Source organism: Petaurus breviceps, unplaced genomic scaffold, assembly GCF_028583685.1.
Source record: "Petaurus breviceps papuanus isolate PSGF00001 unplaced genomic scaffold, PetGlider_PUasm1.0 101, whole genome shotgun sequence".
NCBI lineage: Eukaryota > Metazoa > Chordata > Mammalia > Diprotodontia > Petauridae > Petaurus > Petaurus breviceps.
The window spans coordinates 7,342,214-7,361,733 of record NW_027185575.1 but is presented as its reverse complement, the minus strand read 5'-3'; the positions used below and the strand labels follow the sequence as shown (position 1 = coordinate 7,361,733).

The 19,520-nt window shown below is 40.9% G+C and overlaps 1 protein-coding gene across 2 annotated transcripts in view; it reads right to left on the bottom strand.

The window, feature by feature from the left end:
• Nucleotides 1–19,520, bottom strand: part of LOC138158698 (adhesion G-protein coupled receptor D1-like) — a 476,877-nt gene that overhangs the window by 16,560 nt on the left and 440,797 nt on the right. The window lies entirely within an intron of this gene.

The following is a 19,520-nucleotide window of genomic DNA, read 5'->3' as shown; positions in this document are numbered from 1 at the left end:
GAAGGAAGGAAGGAAGGAAAGAAGGAAGGAAGGAAGGAGGAAAACTATGATTAAACTGGAATAAGGAAAGAGTCTTGCAAAAATTCTGAATCTAAAACAGGTGAGGAAATTCCTTCTATAAACACCGGCTCTGGAATTTAGTCAGTCTTAGAGCATTACCTAGAACAGAGATGTTAAGCACTCTACCTACAATTCTCCCCAATGCAATTGAACAGATTAAAATGTAATTAGGAAATAATTAACAATAAAAATACAATGAAACATAGATAATGCTAACTTGAGGATTTCTAAGTCAATAGAGGACCTTCAGAGGTTTATATTTACCATTTAGTGGCACCTGTTTTTATTTAAGTTTGGAACCATTTACCTAAACCACTAAGAAGTCAGGTTATTTACCAGGGTTGTAGAGTCATCACATTTCAGGGATGAGACTTGAACCCAGGATTTCTTGGTGTGAAGGCAAACTCTCTCTGTGTTCACTAGGCCTCTTATTAACACTGTCTCTTAATAAATTCTTGGTTCTATGTAATAATTATTTATAATAATAAATAATATTTATAATATATGCAAAATATTTGTAAATATATCCATGATAACAAATATTTAGAATACCAAATCTTTAGAAATATGTTCATTATAATAAATACTATTTATAAATGTACTAAGCCTTTATAAATATATTCATTATAAATACCATTTATGAATATATTAGAGCTTTATAAGCATATTTATTATGACAACTAATGTCTATAGATATTATAAATATAACATTAATAATGATAATAATATTTGTAATGGTGTAAAACACATAGAGGAAATATAGTAACTGTCTTCAAGTACTTGAAAGGCAGTCACATGGAAGAGAGATTTGACTTTCCCTGTGTGGCCCAATAGGGCAGAACTAAGCAAAATAGGAAGGAGCTGAGATAACATGGTAGATGGGGCTTCAGCTTCTACATCTCTCAAATGAAAGCACTGTCAGAATGTTAAGTAATGGTGATGATGATGATGATGATGCCATTAGTGATACCAGGGTGATGGGGATGGTATCCAATACATATTAAGACCCAGAAAATGAAATGCCCTCTGCACAATCCAGAATCCAGAGTGAGACAGAGTATCAATTTGACAATTTCATTTCTATTACAGATACACAATGGACTTTTTGGAGAATAAATCCCATCATTTAAATGTAATGACTTCTGCTATTGAAAACATTTAAAATATAATCCAATCCCTCCACAAAGTATCTGCTTCAATTCCCCTCCCAGACCTTAGCCATTCTCCTTGAAATCAGGCAGCCTTATCTTCTTACTCCCTTCAGTTTTGAATGATTTCTCTTCTTTCATGCTTACCCAATCATTTTCCATTTCCCTGCTTTTCTGCTGTCCCTCTAATATTCCAATCTTCTCTGAAAAATAAACATTTTATGCTTGTTTTATCTTGGGGGTTCATTTCCCATTTTTTCCTCTCCTTGTATGTTATTTAAATCCTTCAGACATTTATCATGGGTGTTTTAGGCTTTTCCTAGAGAGCTAAGTTACCCAGACAGACATCATCCTAAGTAAAAACCCATTCTTCGAGTGACTGTATTGTAATAGGACCTTTAGATTGCTCAATTTAGCTCACTTTCCTTTCCCTCTCTCTCTCCCCTCTCCCTTTGGCTTTGTTTTTCTTCTTTCCTTGAACACAGGCAGTAGCTTATGCCAAAACAGATGGATGTTCCCTGACATCCATTAAGGAAAAAATCACTACTCAAGGGAAGTAGATCGTATTGCTTTTAAGAATGAGGGTCATAACTCACCAATCAATGCTATTGGTTCTGTGGGAAACTAATCCTTTTATAAGGCACTTGGCCCCTGTGTCATTTCCAGCATTGTGTCTGATGCCTGAGACTCATAAACCATCATTAAAGAAATTAAGGAAGAGAGACAGAGAAGTTATGTATAGAAACTGACTTTTGCCTGAGTAATTCATTAATACTTCACATGCCCCCTCCTAAACAGTCTCCTGAATCTGTCTGCCTCCTGAGCACAAACTCTGACTTCATTTTACCTAAGGGAGGGAGATACATCCTATCCATCAGGGGAAAGGGTATATTTATGTATGATATCATATTTATATCATATTAATAAAATTATAGATTTAGAGTTGGAAGAGACATTATTATCTTGTCATTTTACAGATAAGGAAAACAATGGTGCTCTGGATCCAGATCATATAGGATTCAGAGAGCCAATTGTTAAATTTTCTGTATGAGCATTTACATCTCTGAAATCAGCAAATCTACACATCAGGCCTTGATGAATTTTTCATTGATTGTCTGGACTTAAGGAAGAAAAAATGAAGATTAGACTTAAAAGTACTCACATCTCTCTCTCTCTCTCTCTCTCTCTCTCTCTCTCTCTTCCTCTCTCTCTCTCTCTCTCTCTCTCTCTCTCTCTCTCTCTCTGAGATTTGATTCTTAAACACTTATCAGCAAGTCTTTGATGTAAACCTAAGTCTTCCTCCCTCTGAGCCCAACATTTTCTCTGGTATACCATTCTGACCATGGTGCCTTTTACATGGGTAACTACAACACACAACAGTATAGGACAAACATTTTCTAAAGGCAGGAAAGAAAAGTTTCTGTGAAGTGTGAAACAGTTCTCACTTACAAGGGGGATTACAGAAAACAGTCTTTGGAGAGCCTTGAATGCCCTGGTCAAGCTATATCTGGAGAATTATGTTGGGTTCTTGAACTGCTTCAGATGATCTCCTTTCATTGGAGGTATCCAAGGGATACTATTAATGGTTTGCTGTGGGTGTATAGAGGTGACATATGGCCAGATAGGTACAATTGGATTAAATGATCTTGAGGTCCCTTTTTTTAACTTAATAGGTAATAAGGAGGCCCCAGAAATTGGAGAGGTAAAAGAGAAACACATCAGAGCTATGACTAGGGACAAAAGCAAAGTTGGATGGGATGGTAGGGCAAAGAGAAGATTGCCTGGGGTAGCAGACAGGAAGAAGGATTTGGATAATGGCAGTAATACCTCCCAAATTTCAGTTGCCTGGGACAAAGCATCAGTTTCCCCACCCTAATTCTGGCTCCTCTATGCACAGTGAAGTTCTGCCAATTGTATAAAAGGCAGATTAAAAGAGAAAGAGATTAGGGGCGGCCAGGTAGCACAGCAAGTAAGAGCACCAGCCCCAGTGTCGGGATGACCTGGAGATTGAATCCAGGCTCAGACACTTAGCATCCACCCAGAAACACCTGGCCATGTAACCTTGAGCAAGTTACTTAACCCCAATTGCTTTAAAAAAAAAGAGAGAAAGAGATTGGGGGCCAATAGACCCATTCTGATGTTATTGTAATAGACCAAAAAGTTATGGCCAAGGTAGTGGCTGCAGGGACAGAATGGAAGGGATAAATATGAGAAATTTCACAAAAGTCTAACTGAGAGGGCCTTGTAACTAATTGAATATAAGCTGGAAGGGGTGGAGGGAGAAGAGGCTGTTCTTTGTGGGTTGTTGTTGTTTTGCATGTTTAAGATCATGTGAATCTGCCACTTTTTTCAGCAAGAAGAAGAAACAGAGTTAAGAAGAAAGTAAGATAAAAAACCCCAGCCTACTGCATCCTGAGCATCAGTAGCCTACTTAAAAAGTCTCCATATCTATCCCCACTCCACTGATGACAGAGCTCTTTCCAAACAAATAGGACTTACTATGAGGCAAAACCTTACTATAGGTATTATTGTGATTATTAACTTTCCTCATTACTATTTAAATAGTCACAAGGTTCTCAGACCTCTAAACACCAAAAAAAAAAAACTCCTGGCAAATCAGTTGATGAGATGCTAGCCTTAAACATCACCCATATTGTTAAGACCTTATTTTCACACAGCACTGGCTTATTGGGGGGGGTGTTAAGTTTCTTCTCTGCTGTGAAGAGGAAAGAAGGACAAAGTAGGTACACCAAGGGCATCGCTAAGATTATTTTTATTTGTATCTAATTTATCCTGAATATATCTAGCTTGTACACAGTTGTTTGCATGTTGTCTTCCCCAATGGATTATAAAATCATTGAAGAAAGGGGCTGTTTTTGCACCCCCCCCTTCTTTTGAGAAGAGGATTTAACATAGTGCCTATCAGACAGTAGGTGCTTAACAAACGCTTGTTGACTTATTTTTATCTTGATTTGAAATGCTTTCCAGGTAACTATAGATAGAATCGGTATTTTTGCCTCTTAGCTAATGGAGGATCTCTGATTTTATATTATCAGTGGGTCATAGTGGGATCTTCATCAGTCATGGTCACCTCCAGTTGAGCCCCATGAAGATGTTCAGCCCCATTCATGAAGCATAATTTATCTGGCAGCCATATCAATGAATGAAGGGTCATTGGTGGGATATGAATTTCAGCAGACAATTGTTCACTGCTAATAGATAATCAATGATACTATGCTAAAAACTCTAGACTGTCAGATTCACTGTTCGTTACCAACCACACAATCAACAGTGAATCCATATTTGCACATACTAGAAGAATTCAACAGGGGACTTGGGCGTGAATAATGGGGAAACATATTTCCATGAATTGGGATTAATGGTGAGGGCCTCCCGCCAAGGCAATCAAGATGCTCAGAAATGCCCAAGGAATCTTCCAGCAGGCTGGGGTCTGGTTCTTGAGACTGAGTGTATTTATTGGATCCCAGTGGGCACACTGCTGATTGCCTCACTCTGGTGTTTTGTGCCTCATGGAGTGCCAAAGAGAAAATTGTTTCCAGAAGACATGGCAGACAGCCCTGTCCCCTTTGCTTCTCTACCTCTATGTTCCTGATCTGTTTATAGCATTGGGGTCCAAGATGATACCAAAACTTCGGTTTTCTTATTTAAAGAAAATTATGAAGTGGCAAGATCTTGGAGTATCTGTGTTCCCTTCCCCATTGAGGACCAGAAGATTATTATTTGAAGCTTATCCCTTCCTAAGGGACTGGTCAATGCATTGCATTTTGGCAACCATCTTTGTCTCAGTTTTCTCATCTGTAAAATGGACTAATAGTCCTTAAAGAGTCCTAGGGCAGCAGTTAATAATCTGTGTCCATAGATAGATTACATGAACTTGGATGGAAAACAAATTGCTTATTTCTTTTCATTAACCTCTAACTGAAATTTAATATTTTCTTCAATTATTTTAATATATTACTCTGAAAAGGGGTCCATTGGTTTCACCAAACTGCTAAAGGTGTCTGTAACACATAAAAAAGGTTAAGAACTCTCTGTGCTAGAGTGAACAGGAGGCTGGCTTTGTAATAAGAAATGTCTGGGTTCAAGGTGTGTAACTGATACACAGTGGCCATGGGCAAGGCATACAACTTCTCCAGGCCCCAGGCAACTCTTTAAGACTAGAGGCTACAAAGTGAAAGACTGAATAATGTACATCGCCACAGGAAAATTCCACATGGGAAATTCTCTACAAATGAAATCAAACATTCAGAGAAAAAAAAAATGTATGCTACCAGAATCGCACCTAGTGTTTTGTTAGGCTTTGAGCAAATAGAAGCAAACACCCCTGGGGTAAGACACAAAATTAGCCCTAAGGGAAGTGGAAATAGGCCTGCAAGTGTGGTGGAGAAGAGGGGTTAGTCCCTATAAGCAGAAAACAGATAGGAAAGGCAACAGCCAGTAGGGAAGAGAGTTGGAAAATAGTTCAATTGGAGTGTTGCTGCTGGGAGGAGAAAACACACCATGCATACGATAGACTCAGTAGCTTTCAGTTTTACCTAATTTCATATTGCTAACAAGGTACCGAGCTAAGTTATGTTTTTTGCTACTGAAGAACTCTGTTATCAGGGACTGCTAAATAATGGTGATTTGGTGCAAAGGTCCAGTGACCCTATCCTGGTTATAACTTTGTACTCTACATAGCTCAGGGAGATACTGTGGGAAAGGCATTTTGCAAATCATTAAGGGTTATAAAAACATTAGCTATTGTTGCTGCTTTCCCTGGTACAAACAATGGGGCAACACTCCAAGATGGTACTCCAAAATTAGTACAAAGTGTCAATCTAATTGGCCTTTTTCAGTGGTCAGGTTAATGCCTTGGCTGGATAGCTGAGGGAGTAGTCTCCTGGGATTCGGGAGATGATGTGTCCCGCTGGGTTATAGGGCCAAAGTCATGGGGAGCAGGCTGTACACTTCATGGGAAGCAGACACTACACATCTTCAATTTGATGCATGAGGCTAGGGCAGCTCAGTCCTCGTTAGCTTTAATTAGAGTTGTGTGGCTAAATCCCCATGCATCAATTTGAAGCTACAGCCTGAAACAAGGCTTATCATATTATGTGTGATTGGTTTGCCTAGGAGCATGAGTATTATTTTAGCAGGAATCTCTTTCACTAACTAGTTTATTTATGATTCTTTAATTTTTTACAGGGCCTGACACAGGGTTATTGTGTCAGAGAAAGAGAGCCTGTGAATTCTTTCTGTCCACAAAGAATTAAAGCAAAGATGCACCAAGTCAACCATGCTCTGAAAGGTCCTGCTGAAGCCAGAAGCAATGGGGTCTCCACAATGCAAATACAAAGACAGCAGTTATTTATTGAATAAATACTGTGTACAGAGCATCCCTCTTCTGTAGAATATTCAAGAAGGGGGCTGCCAGGTAGCACAGCGAGTAAGAGCACTGGCCCCAGAGTCAGGATGACCTGGGATCAAATCTAGGTTCAGACACTTAGCACCCACCCAGAAACACCTGGCCGTGTAACCTTGAGCAAGTTACTTAACCCCGATTGCTTTAAAAAAAAAAAAGAATATTCCAGAAGACACAATGGAAAATCATTATTTCGGAATGAGGATCAGGAGTTGAGGGAAACTCAGAAGTCAAGGAATCCAAAGCCTGCCCAATCAGAGGTCCATCAGCCATTGATGGAAGGCCACCACCAAAAGGAAAGTCACTTCTTCCCAAAGCAATTCGTACCACTTTTCAATAGCTATATTTACTCAAAAGTTTTTCCTGATACACAGCCTAAATTTACCTATCTCCAGTGCCCATTCATTGTTCCTAATTCTGCCCCTCGGGAGCCAACATGATAAGGCTCATTGCACTTCCAGATAGCAGTCCTTTGCAGACTTGAAGACACTATCACATCTACCTGGACCTTGTCTTTGCTCTTTTCCAGAGTAAACATTCAAAGTTCCTTCAACCCAAATGCCAAGACAATTCACACCAGCACCACGACCTTTTCCAGCATTTCCCCTTAGACCCTGATGGAGATATCCTAGGACCATGAACCCAAGAGCCTTGGGAATAGTAATGGTTCCAAACCAGTGCCCTTGGCCATCATCTGGAAGCACTCCCATGGAGATGCAGCCTATAAGCTATTCTTGCAAGTGCTATAGGAACAAATACTGAAGACCTAGAAAAGAGAGGCAACTAGATGGCATGGTAAATAGAGTGCTGGGCCTGAATTCAAGAAGACCTGAGTTCAAATCTAGCCAAACTTACAAGCTATGTGACCCTAGGCAAGTCACTCAAATGCTGTCTGCCTCAGTTTCCTCAGCTGTAAAATGCAGATCATAGTAGCGCCCATTTCCAAGTGTTAGGGTGAGGATAAAATGAGATAATAACTCAGCACCTGGTAGGTTCTTAATAAATGTTTGTTTCTCTTCTTCCTTTTTTGCCCCCAAAGTCCTTGGCACTGTCAAATTGTCCAACATCAGAAACTGACATGATTTTTATCAGTCAAAATGACAGTAAAGACAGTAAATGCATTATCATCTGCTTTGCCCTTGTGCTGTAAGGGCCATTGGATCTTTCCATCTGACTTGACGCTGAAATATTCCGTATGTATTGTCTCCCCCCTTCAAATGCGAGCTCTTTAAGATAGAAACTGTCTTACTTTCCTATCTGAGTCCCCAATGCTTACCTCAGTGCTTGTCACATAGTAACTGCTAGCAAATGCTTTATTCTTTCATTCAACTCTCATATGGCACAACATCTGGACTCCTTATCATGCCACACACCTTCCTTTGGATACTCTGGCTTGCCTATGGCTTCCCTACCATGTCGTGCCCACACCTGAACCCAATGCTCCTGGTGTGTTCTGATGAAGGCAAGGGATTCTGCCTTCCTGAGATTCACCTAATGCAAAGATTGGAATAGAGAACCTCAACATCCCTTCCAACTTAAAATTCAGCAAATCTGGCTGTATGGACAACACATCAAGGGACCGAGTGTATAGAGATGCTCTCTCTACATCTACAAGGAGCTGGCATTATGAAAGCAATTTTCAGTTAATCTAAGAGCAATAACCAAGACCAACTTCATTCTGACCTGTCCCAAAGGAGTCTCTCCTCCTGGAGAGCTGGAACAATGTCTTCTTGGTTTGGTGTCCCCGCTCATCGAACACATGTGAATACACAGACGAATTTGGTGGGACTCTAACAATATTAAGAGAAAGGAGGAACTTCTAGCCTAGTGGCACAGGTAGCCCTGAATGCCTTCCCCAGAGAGCTGCTATTTGCTTTCCACAGTTCTCTACAAATATGAACTATTTAGGGGATGGAGCTGAAATCATCGTGGGGAGAAGATGGTGCTAAAACCAACAGAAGAGCTATGATTCCATCTAAGCAACATGATATTTTAGAAAAACTACTGAATCTGGGCACAGAGAAACTGGGTATGAATCTTGGCTCTGTCATTTACTATCTGTGACCTTGGGCAGATAGTTTTACTTCCTGAGTCTTTAATTTCCTCATTTATATAATGGGTTGGATAGTCCCCTGAGGTTCTCTCCAGCTCAAAATCCATGATCCCCAGATTCTGTTCAATGATTGGATAATCCCATACTCTGATTAGAGTAAGAAGGGTAAGACTCTGAGCTAGATTTAAAGCCAGAGGACCAGGATTCCAATTCTGACTTTGCTAGCTGTCTGGCCATGGACAGTTCACTTAACCTGTCTGTGTCTCATCTGGCAAAAGATAAGATGCCTTCTCAACTGCCAGCTTTAAGTGTCTAATCCTATGACACCAGTCCCTGTTGGCTTTTGTTTTCAGAACAACCATTTCTGGATTTGAACTTTGAGCTTGTATTCCCCCACCTCCCCCACTTTCCCCTCCATCAGAAGTTCCAGTCCTAAAAAATCCTTTGAGATGGCTGCACTCCCTTCTAATAGCCAATGAAAGGCACAAAACAAAACCCTATGCAATGAAACTCATTTAAATCCATGCTTAGAAAATTGGAAGGACATATTCCCTCCAGGCATCATGGGAATCACTCCTGATCAGGTTACCATATGCTCAGAGTGAATATTTTAAATTAAATTATCTCTAATGATCGTTTTAATTAAGATGCTGATTTGTTTCCCTGAAAAGCACCTTCCTCCTCACCTTTGGCCTTGAATGTGTTTCTCCTCCGAGCTGGGCTCCAGATTTTCTTTGGGAAGACCCAAGTATCTTCCATTCTATCTCACAGTTTTATTTGTCTCTATGTTGTGCTTAAACCCCTAAGCACAATAATTGGGTTTTCAACATTGTATGGTTGTCTTTCCAGGTATGGATGTCACTTTATCCACTGATTTATTTTCCCAGGCAAAGTTCTATCACTAAGGGAATATATGCAAATGGACCCAAGATTGCTTAGCAACCTGAAAGCCTTCTCTGGAGACCAGCATCAGGGCTGGAAACACGGCCTGTTTGCCTAAATGTTTGCTCTCTGAGTTGGCATGACTTAAATATTTGTCTTATTATGAGGTGGAAGGATGACATGCTATTTTGCAATTTCATAACTAGTACCAGGCCTATCAGGTCAGCAGATGCCCCAAGAAGTTTTAAGTCATCAAGGTTTACCCTGGGATTTAGCTCCCTCTGATCTGTGACCCCCCCTGGAGCATATAATGAATATGGGTAAGAAAATGAATCATAGATATGGGTCTCCCTGGCTGGAGTTTCCCCCTCCTAATGTCAGGAATTAAAATCCCACAGTGACTCATAAAAACCATAAATGGGCATTTTGGGATCTTATACAAGTTTATTTTATTGGAAAAGGGAAACAAGCCAGACAACTCCACTTGGTTTTCTCACTGCAATCCTAATTAATCTCAGCAAAGCCCTGGATCATCTAGAAGGTACCTAGAGGGTAAAGCCTCTGTGCTGATTCCTCTGTCTCTCTAGGGAGCAGATTTTCTAGCAGAGTGGTCAGCAAAGTCAGTAGTAGGAAATTACCCACAAGCCATCTTCTAAGACTAATTATTTGCAAAGCACATGCAAACTTTGCAGTTATTTCTGTACAAACAACTGAGCCCCATACTCTATCTTCCACATACTATGTTCTAGTCAAACTGGTGTAGATGCTGATCCCCCATATTTTATATTCTACATCCCACTTCCACATCTTTGTTATTTTTAATTATAATTTTCATTTCACTGATTATTTCCCAATGATATTTTTAAGATTTTTAACATTCATTTAAAAATTTTGAGTTCTGAATTTCTCCTTCCTTCCCACCCATTGAAAAGGCAAACAATATGATATCAATTATACATGCTTCCATATCTTTTTAAAGGCTCTTTCCCCAAGCCTGGAACACACACCCTCTGTACCTTTTCTTCTTGGAATCTAAAGCTTCCTGAAATTCTCATTTCATGTACCATATCCTATACAAGATCTTTCCTGATCGCCCCAGTTCTTAATGCCCAACCTCCCCTCACACACAAAATACTCTGCATTTTCTATTAATACACTTTGTGTTTATTTATCTGTGTACATGCTTTATGCCTCCATTAGAACATAAGGTCCTTGAGGGCAGGGACTATTTCCTTTTTATCTTCATAACCCTAAGACCTAGTGCATTACCTGACAAAACAGAAGACACTTAAGAAATGTTGTTGAATGAATGAGGATGAATCTGATGATGGTGCCCAAAACCATAGGGGAAAAGAAATAGTTCAGACTCTCAAATAAATCTTTCCTTTCTTCACATAGAAGTATTTTATAATGAGCCATACTTTGCCGGCATCTTTATGGATTTATGCTCCATTATATCCCAATGCATTAACGGCCATGAAGTACATCCAACTTACAACTAAGCACTTTGCATTTATAGCTGAGACTTGGCCAATGGATTTTATGCAGCATCAGAGCATGCCCTTCCCAACAGATGCCTCATCTGTCTCTCCCAGAGCAGGCCAGACAACCTTACATGATGGCGGATGGGGCTGAGAAGGTGCTCCTGGAGAGTATGGTTTTGTCTTAAAAGATGGTATTTTCATTCTAGGGGCTGCAGGATTTCTGTATTCATAAGGCCCCTGATGGTATGGAAACATAACAGGGAGAGTAGATAGGAATGAAAGGGAGGCTTCTAGCTTGTTCCCCAGCATCAATATATGGGACAATGACCCCAAATGCTCCCAAGTGTAGTTAAGGTCCTGCTTTATTTCACACATGATTCTTCAAGGTCAGTAAGCTCTCTGCTTCTAAATTAAAGAAGAGTGGGATGAAATGAGCCATTTGGATTGGCAGAATGATTGTTCAAAGCCTTCATTTGGTTCATTTAAACAATGACATAGAAAAACAGAATAAATCCTCTCCTGCTTTATTTCTAGCTCACCTAATTCTCCAGACTGTTCCACCTCACCACCAGCTTCCTTCCCCACCTAAGTTTGTCCTGAGATCTGCTCATATATTGATGAGTCCCTGCCCATAGGTTTGTGAGGAGCTCCAGCCCTGCTGCTCACTTCATTACTAGCTGACTCACTCTCTGGATTGCTTTGCCTCCTCACAAGCTGCCCTTTCTCCTCCATATATCTCTCTACTATTCAGTTCCCCTTTATATTATCACATGAGCTTCTTAAAAATAGAAACTATCTTATTTTATTATCTCTCCTTATCATCTCTCCATCCATCTATCTATCTTTCTGTCTCTTTCTCATATCTCTAATCTCTCTCTCTCTCCCTCCCTCCCTCTCTCTCTCTTTTTCTCTCTCTCTCCTCTCTCTCTCCCTTTCTCTCTCTCTCCCTTTCTATCTCTCTCTCCCTTTCTCTCTCTTCTCTCTCTCTCTTCTCTCTCTCCCTCTCTCTGTCTCCTCTGTCTCTCTCCTCTCTTCTGTCTCTCTCTCTGTCTCTCTGTCTCTCTCTCTGTCTCTGTCTCTCTCTCTGTCTCTCTCTCTCCTCTCTCTCTGTCTCTCTCTCTCTGTCTCTCTCTCTCCCCCCCCACAACATTACTGTTTCACCTCTTACAGTTCTTGTGTCCGAAGCCCCAAAGCTCCATGACATTCCTTCTGTTCCAAACCTTCTTTTCCTGATGTCCCTGGATATGAGTGTTCTCTCTCGCCTCAGATTCAAATGTTCTCTGCTTCTCCAGCATGGGATCATAGGATAATAAATTTGGAGCTTTAAGGAGCTTGGATTGCATCCAGTCTACCCCTTCAGTTCACTGAAGCAAAGAGACATGACATTATCTGCCCAGGGTTGCACAGACTTGAGGCAGGATTCAAGCTTGGGTCTTCCTGACTCAAGCGCTGGCACCTTTGGCCAGGCTGGATGTCGCATCCCTCTCTCTACCATGAGCTCCTTGAAGTCTTTGCTTTTCAAACACATAGTTTTCATTTTTGTGTTTATATTCCCAGTTACCAGCATGGAGCCTTACACAGAAGATGTGTTTAATAGATACTTGTTGGATCAACCTGATGGGTTTAATAAGTAGTTACTAGGGTGATAAGTGCTGGAGATACAGAGAAGAAAAACATGTATTCCTTGATCTTAGAAAAGCTTCAGTCTACCAGACTGTAAGTAGATGATATATGTGTATAACCTTGGGGAAGTCACTCAGTCTCCCTGGGTATCAGTTTCTTCATCTAGCGACATCTGGGTAGCACAGTAAATAGAGTGGAGGCCTGAAGTCAGAAGACCTGGGTTCAAATCCACCCTCAAAGTCAACCTACATTTGCCTCAGTTTCCTCTTCTGTAAAATGGGGGGGGGGTGATAACAGCAGCACCTGCCTCCCAGTGTTGTTGCCAGGATCCAATGAGATAATCATTATAAAGTGTTGGACACAGTGCCTGGCACATAGTTGACACTGTAAAAATAAATGTTGGCTGTTATTATCTATATAAGGAAGAGGTTGGATTCAGTCTGTCAAGTCCCTTTCAGCTCTAACCTACGGTTCTGAGGCACCTCACCTCTCTGGGTCTCAGTTTCCTCATCCATTTACAAAGAGAAGGTCAGATCTGATGAGCTACTAGGGCCCTTTTAGCTTGAAATCTACAATTCTATGGTCCTAAAAGAGGAAAGAAATCAGTTGAACTTTGACTCTTCTCCATCATGCCCATTACTGAAGGTGAAGGATAATTATATGGAGAGGAATTCAGCACTGGAGCCCTGCTATTTAAAATTAGGTCACACTCTCTTCTGCAAGAAGAATAAATAAATAGACATTTACATTTCCAGAGTGGAGGGGAATTTGGTTAGTAGGGCTCTAAGCTTGATTAATATTAGAGCTTCTCACTTACACAAACTAATAATAGTCCCAGTATCAATAACTCCCTCGGATGCCTTCAGTGCTAATCTTTTATTGCTTTCTCTGCCCATGTTTCAAGCCCATATGTTTACAAATCCAGTCAAGGATTTTTCCCCCTTGTGTCTAGTAAAACGTGTACTAAACAACATGTCTATTCTGTCCCACCCAATGAACCAATCATTTAATTAGTTTTAAGGCAAGCAGACCTCCTCTGACTCACTAATTATCATCATCTCACCATCTTAATGCCTATTCTTTATGGTCACAGTTGTGCATGGAGAAGACAAGGGTCTTTATTGATCCTCCAGCCCACCCTCTGTCTGTCTCACTCATTTTGCCTAAAACTATAGGAGCATCCAACCACATCCTTACTATCAAAAATTTAAAACCTGGATTTAGAGTCATGGGACTTGAGTTTGGAAACCAGTTCTGCCATTGACTAGCTGTGTGACCTAGTGTAAATCTCTTCAACTGTCTGTGTATTTGGAAAATAAGAGGATTTGATTAGAGGACTTTTATGGTCTTGTCCAGCTCTAAATATTTGATTCTATGACCTTGAAAAAATCAATGGGCCATCGGTAGATAGTGAGGTCAAGGCTTTAATTATCTGGGAGCAAGAGGATGGTTTGAACACCCCAAATATAAGGACATATGGTACCATGAAGAAAGAGTTGAGAACATCATTCTCTTCAGCCGTGGTTAGGTCACATTAGAATACCATGTTTGCTTCTGAATGCCACATTTTTGCAAGGAAATTAATATGCTAGATAGACATTAGATTATTATTATAATTATTATTTCATGTGACCTTTACAACAACCTCTAAGGTTGTTACAGATATTATCAACCCATTTTACAGATTAAGGAACAGATCATAGAGTCATAGATCTAGAACTGAAAAAAGCCTTAGAGGCCATCAATACATTATTTCATAAGTGTATCATGAGTAAAACAAAAGCTCACTGTATAAGGACTGAAGGAGAAGGCTGTTATCTTAACTGGTAAGGGCCAGGGAGGCTTCAGAGAGGAATTTTCACTTGAGCTGGGATGGTACCTCTTTAAAACCCTTATTTCATTGTGCATCATAGTTATCTGTGTAAGAGAGAGTATGGTCAGCCCAGGAGACAAGAGAAAATGTTGGGCTTGGAGGCAAAAAGACCTGGATTAGGCTCTTGCTTTGGTTATTCATCTATGTGACTCTAGGCAAATTACTGAACTTCTCTCTACTTAGAGCAACTCCTCAGGACTTACCTGCTAAGCACTAGATGGGTTGCAATTTGTGCTGGTGGAATGACTTCCCTTGCTATGAGTTTTCTATGCTAATGGAATCACAGATTCTTTCAGCATTCACAAATAGCTAGGTATCTCTGCATGTGTTCCGTTCCCTTAGGAGATGATAAACTCCAAGACATTATGGCCTATATCTTATCTAAAAGCATGCGACCCCACCCCCAGTCCCTGATATAGTGTTCTGAACACAGAAGGCACTTACTGTTTTTCAGTCATTTCAATTGTGTCTGATTCTTCACAATCTCATTTGGGGTTTTCTTGGCAAAGTTACTGGAATGGTTAGCCATTTCCTTCTCCAGATCATTTTACAGATGAGGAAACTGAGGCAAACAGTGTTAAATGACTTGCCCAGCTATTAAGTATCTGAGTCTGGATTTGCACTCAGGTCTTCCTGACTTCAGGTCTGGCACTTTATCTACTGCATAGAACTTTTTATGCATATATACAAATTTTCAAGTGCAGAAGGGCATGGGCCTAATTTTGAAGTGAAAGGGAAAATACTATTTGTCTGGCGTTTAGTCCATGTGAAGGTAAATAATAAGATCAAAGACCAATCCCAGTTTGTGATGGGACTTAAATTCCCAAGCAGTTTGAATTATATTAGGTGGGTAATTGGGAGACACTGATGATTCTTGAGCAGATGAGAGACACGGCTGTATCTATACATGGACAAGATTATACGGGAGTATGAAGAAAAGGAGAGATTGGAAGGTGAGAGAGAAAGTTTAGGATGCTATTGCAAGTAGACTAGGTAGGCAGCAGTGAGAGTCTAAACTAGAGCTGAGGCAATGGGAATGAAGAAAAAGGAGCAGGTGTTAGGGACATCTGAGAAAGAGTCTACACGTAGGATGTGTCCCAATACAATGTTCAATTGAAGTAAAACTTCTAATGTCTCCTCTATGCTTCATCCCCTTCCACGGGTCGAGCTCTATTCCTTTTCTCTACTGAACAAGATAAGATTTATCATGTAACGTTTAAAAAGAAAGACGAGATTCCCTTTTGGGAATGGGGGCAAAGGAAAGGCCACTGTGACCCTGGAGTCTTGTTGTAACAGGTTACTCTTTCCAGCTGTTGCTGGTTGGAATTTCTTTTAGGAGGGGGAGGACATTTGGGTTGTTTAAAATTTTATTTTATTAATATAGGGAACTCCCAGCGTGAAAAGTCCTTCTGTCAAAATAGATGAACTCTGTGTTTTGTGAAAGCATTTTACATGTGCTATCTCATGTGATCATTGGGACGTGAACCTAGGTCTTCTGGTCCCAAATCTGGGTCGTTGGCCAAAGTATCCTATCACCGCCCCCACCCCTGATGCCGTAGCCGACAAGAGAAGGGCCAGAGTTAAATGGCAATGGAGCCGCATTTGGTACAAAATTAATAGAAGCATGCCTCGGGAAAACAAAAACATGATGAATTATTTAGTAATGATCTTCACGTCCTGGAAATGATCTCCTTGAAGGAGAGCAATCATTGAGGGAATCAAAATGTGCTTTTAAGAGTCATAAATCATATGATACGTTAAGAACAAAAAAACAAAAACACCAACATCTTAAGGGGGGGGGATTGCAGACCTGTGACTATTCAGAGGTTCATTAATATTGTCAATAATAATAGCTAACATAAGAATAATCATAACTAGCATTTATATAAAGCTTTAAGTGCACAAAGTACTTTACAAATACCCCATTTTGTCCTCACAACTCTAGAAGGTAGATGCTCTCATTAGCAAATGACTTGCCCAAAGTCATACAGCTTGGAAATATCTAAGGTTAGATTTGAACTCATGTCTTCCTAACTCCAGGGCCAGCATTCTATCCACTATACCACCTACCTGCCTCCAGGCCTTCAGGGAATGGATGGATTATAGAGATTTGGGTGATTCTAGAGCTGGAAATGGTCTTAGTTAGAATCCAAACCCATCCTTTTTCAGATAAGGGAGATGAATCCCAGAGAAGTTAGATCAATTACTTATGGTCACACAGCTCATAAGCTCATAAGCAGCAGAGTTGGAATCTGAACCCAGGTTTTGCTCACTGAATATCTAATGCTTCATTCTCTACACATGGCCTCACCATGGCTGCTAAGGCCCCTTCCCAAGTTGATTTTTGAATCTAGTTCAATAATGGCCCAATAAGAAAAGAAAAAAAAAACAAATTAAACACTTTGGGGGAACTTATAAAGGGTTACACCAATAGACTGGGTGAATATTGAGTTCTTTAGCACCAGGCAAAATGATTACCCTGAAACAAGGACTCAAAAGGAAAAAAAAAGGTTCCAGGACTTTTCTAATTATGTTATAATTGCTTTCTTTGTGGCTGGTTGTGATAGCTATCATTTCTGGTTCACCAACTTATGAAGTCTACATTTTACACAAATGATCCTGATTTTTTTCCAACTCAATGGCCCATTTCCAAGGAGACAGTGAGAAAGCAGGCAATAAGCCCCCGCCTCAGCCATTTGCTGGGAATGAAGTTAACGAGACTATCTTTAGGACAAATGGGATGCAAAACAGTGTACCCTGCAAAGGCATCCCTGTGGGGGCCTGACCAGAGAAAGCTGATTTCAAGCAGAAACTACCCTGGCAGAACAGCGAGAGACACGACTGCTGCTGGCACCCACTACTATCTATTTTGCCTTCTCTTTATTTCCTGAAACCACTGTAATTTAGCCCTCTTCAAAAAAAGCCCACAAGGACACCTTTTCAGTCTCTGCCTGTGAAAGTCACACCATCTACATCAGGAAAATGATTGCATTCAACAGATGTGAAGATGGAAACCAAAGGAGACATAATTTGTGGTATTCAAATCTCTCCGTCTTTGTCTCTCAGACCTTTTTTCTTTTTCTGTTATGTTCTCCCTTTTTGCAAGTAAGGAAATAAGGATTTCATAAGTACCTACTGCATGCTGGCAACTATCTCATTTGATTCTCACAACAACTGTGTGAGGTGGGTGCTATACTGATCTCCATTTTATAATTAAGGACACTGAGGCAGACAGAGTTTTAGTGACTTGTCCAGGGTCTCACAGCTGGGAAGTGTCTGAGGCAGAATTTGAACTCAGGTCTTCCTGAAGGCAAGTCCAATGTTCTATCCACTGCACCACCTAGAATGAGTTCATGTCACCTATCTAGGCATTTGGTAAATGTTGGCCATAGATCTACTACATGCAAAATTGGGTGAGATACCAAGATGAAAAACACCCAGTACCTGCCCTCAAAGAGCTTATAGTTCAGTAGAGAACTCATAAGATGGAGTACAAACCCCATTCATGTTAAAAATGAGGAAACCTAGTCTGAGAAGTTAAATGATCTGCCCACACTCACATGACTAGTAAATGTCCTACCTAGGCTGGATATGAACTCAGGTGGTACAGAGGAAAGAGCACCATGCATGGTATCAGGAAGACTCAGCTTCCTGAGTTCAAATCCAACCTCAGACACTTCCTAGCTGTGTGACCCTGAGTAAGTCACTTCACCTGTCTGCCTCAGTTTCCTCATCTGTAAAATGAGCTGGAGAAGGAAATGGCCAACCACCCCAGGGTCTTTGCCAAGAAAACCCCAGATGAGGTCATGGAGAGTCAGACGTGACTGAAAATGAACAACATGCTGACTCCAAGCCTAGAGCTCTGTGTGCTGTATGTACCACCCAACTCCTTGAGTAACACAAGACTGTATGTGATGCGTGCCAAATGAACAGTATGAATAAAATCCCCTGAATTACGGGAGTCAGGGGAGCACAGTAGGACAGTGCTTTGCACATAGTAGGTAGGCATTCCATAAATGTTTTTTGGGGTGAATTGAGGCTTTTCCTTTCGAGTCCTTCCAGTTTTACAGATTGCACCTGAGCATTTCCTGCAGAGTGGCTGCCTGATGAGCTGTGGCCACCTGATGGGCTCTGACAAGAGCCGTGTAATGACAGGGACTCCAGGGAGCAGCCTGTGACCTTTGCCAGGTGCCCCTGATCAAACGGCCTTGTTTACTGAAGTCGCCACATTGTTCTTGGTGAGGAAGCATGCACGAAGTGCCCCACAAGAGACTATTATCATTCTGATCAATGTCCATTTTACTCCATGTCACTGCCTCCCTTGAGGAAACTTGCACCCTTCAGCAAGGTGACCCAACATAAGTCAAGCCTTCATCATCTGCTCATTTGAGACCACAACTCACTGACATGTGCATGCTGAGCTCAGTAAGAAAATCATTCAACCTATTCTTTTTATGAATTGTGCAGGACAAATGATGTCTCATGGAGAGAAACTCCCCTTTTTGTCCCCATGCTTTCACGCTGGCTCTCCTCCATGGCTGGAAATCCCTCCACTTCCAAGAACCTTTGGACTCCTTCAAGACTGAATGTGAGTATTACCTTCTACATAAGGCCTTCCTGAGCTGCCAGCTCCTTAGGCCCTCTCTGTCCCCAAAAGACCTTGTACCTATTAACTACAGAGGGAGAGGGAGAGGGAGAGACAGACAGACAGACAGACAGACAGACAGACAGACAGAGACCGAGACAGAGAGACAGAGACAGGGAAAGAGACTGAGAGACAGAGACAGAGAGAGAGAGACAGAAACAGAGACACAGAGAGAGGGATTAAGAGAGAGAGGGAGAGGGGGGAGAGGGAGAGAGGAAGACAGAGACAGAAGGAGACAGGGAGAGAGAGAGAGAGAGGGAGAGAGAGATGGATAGATTAGTAGATAGATAGATAGATAGATAGATAGATAGATAGATAGATAGATAG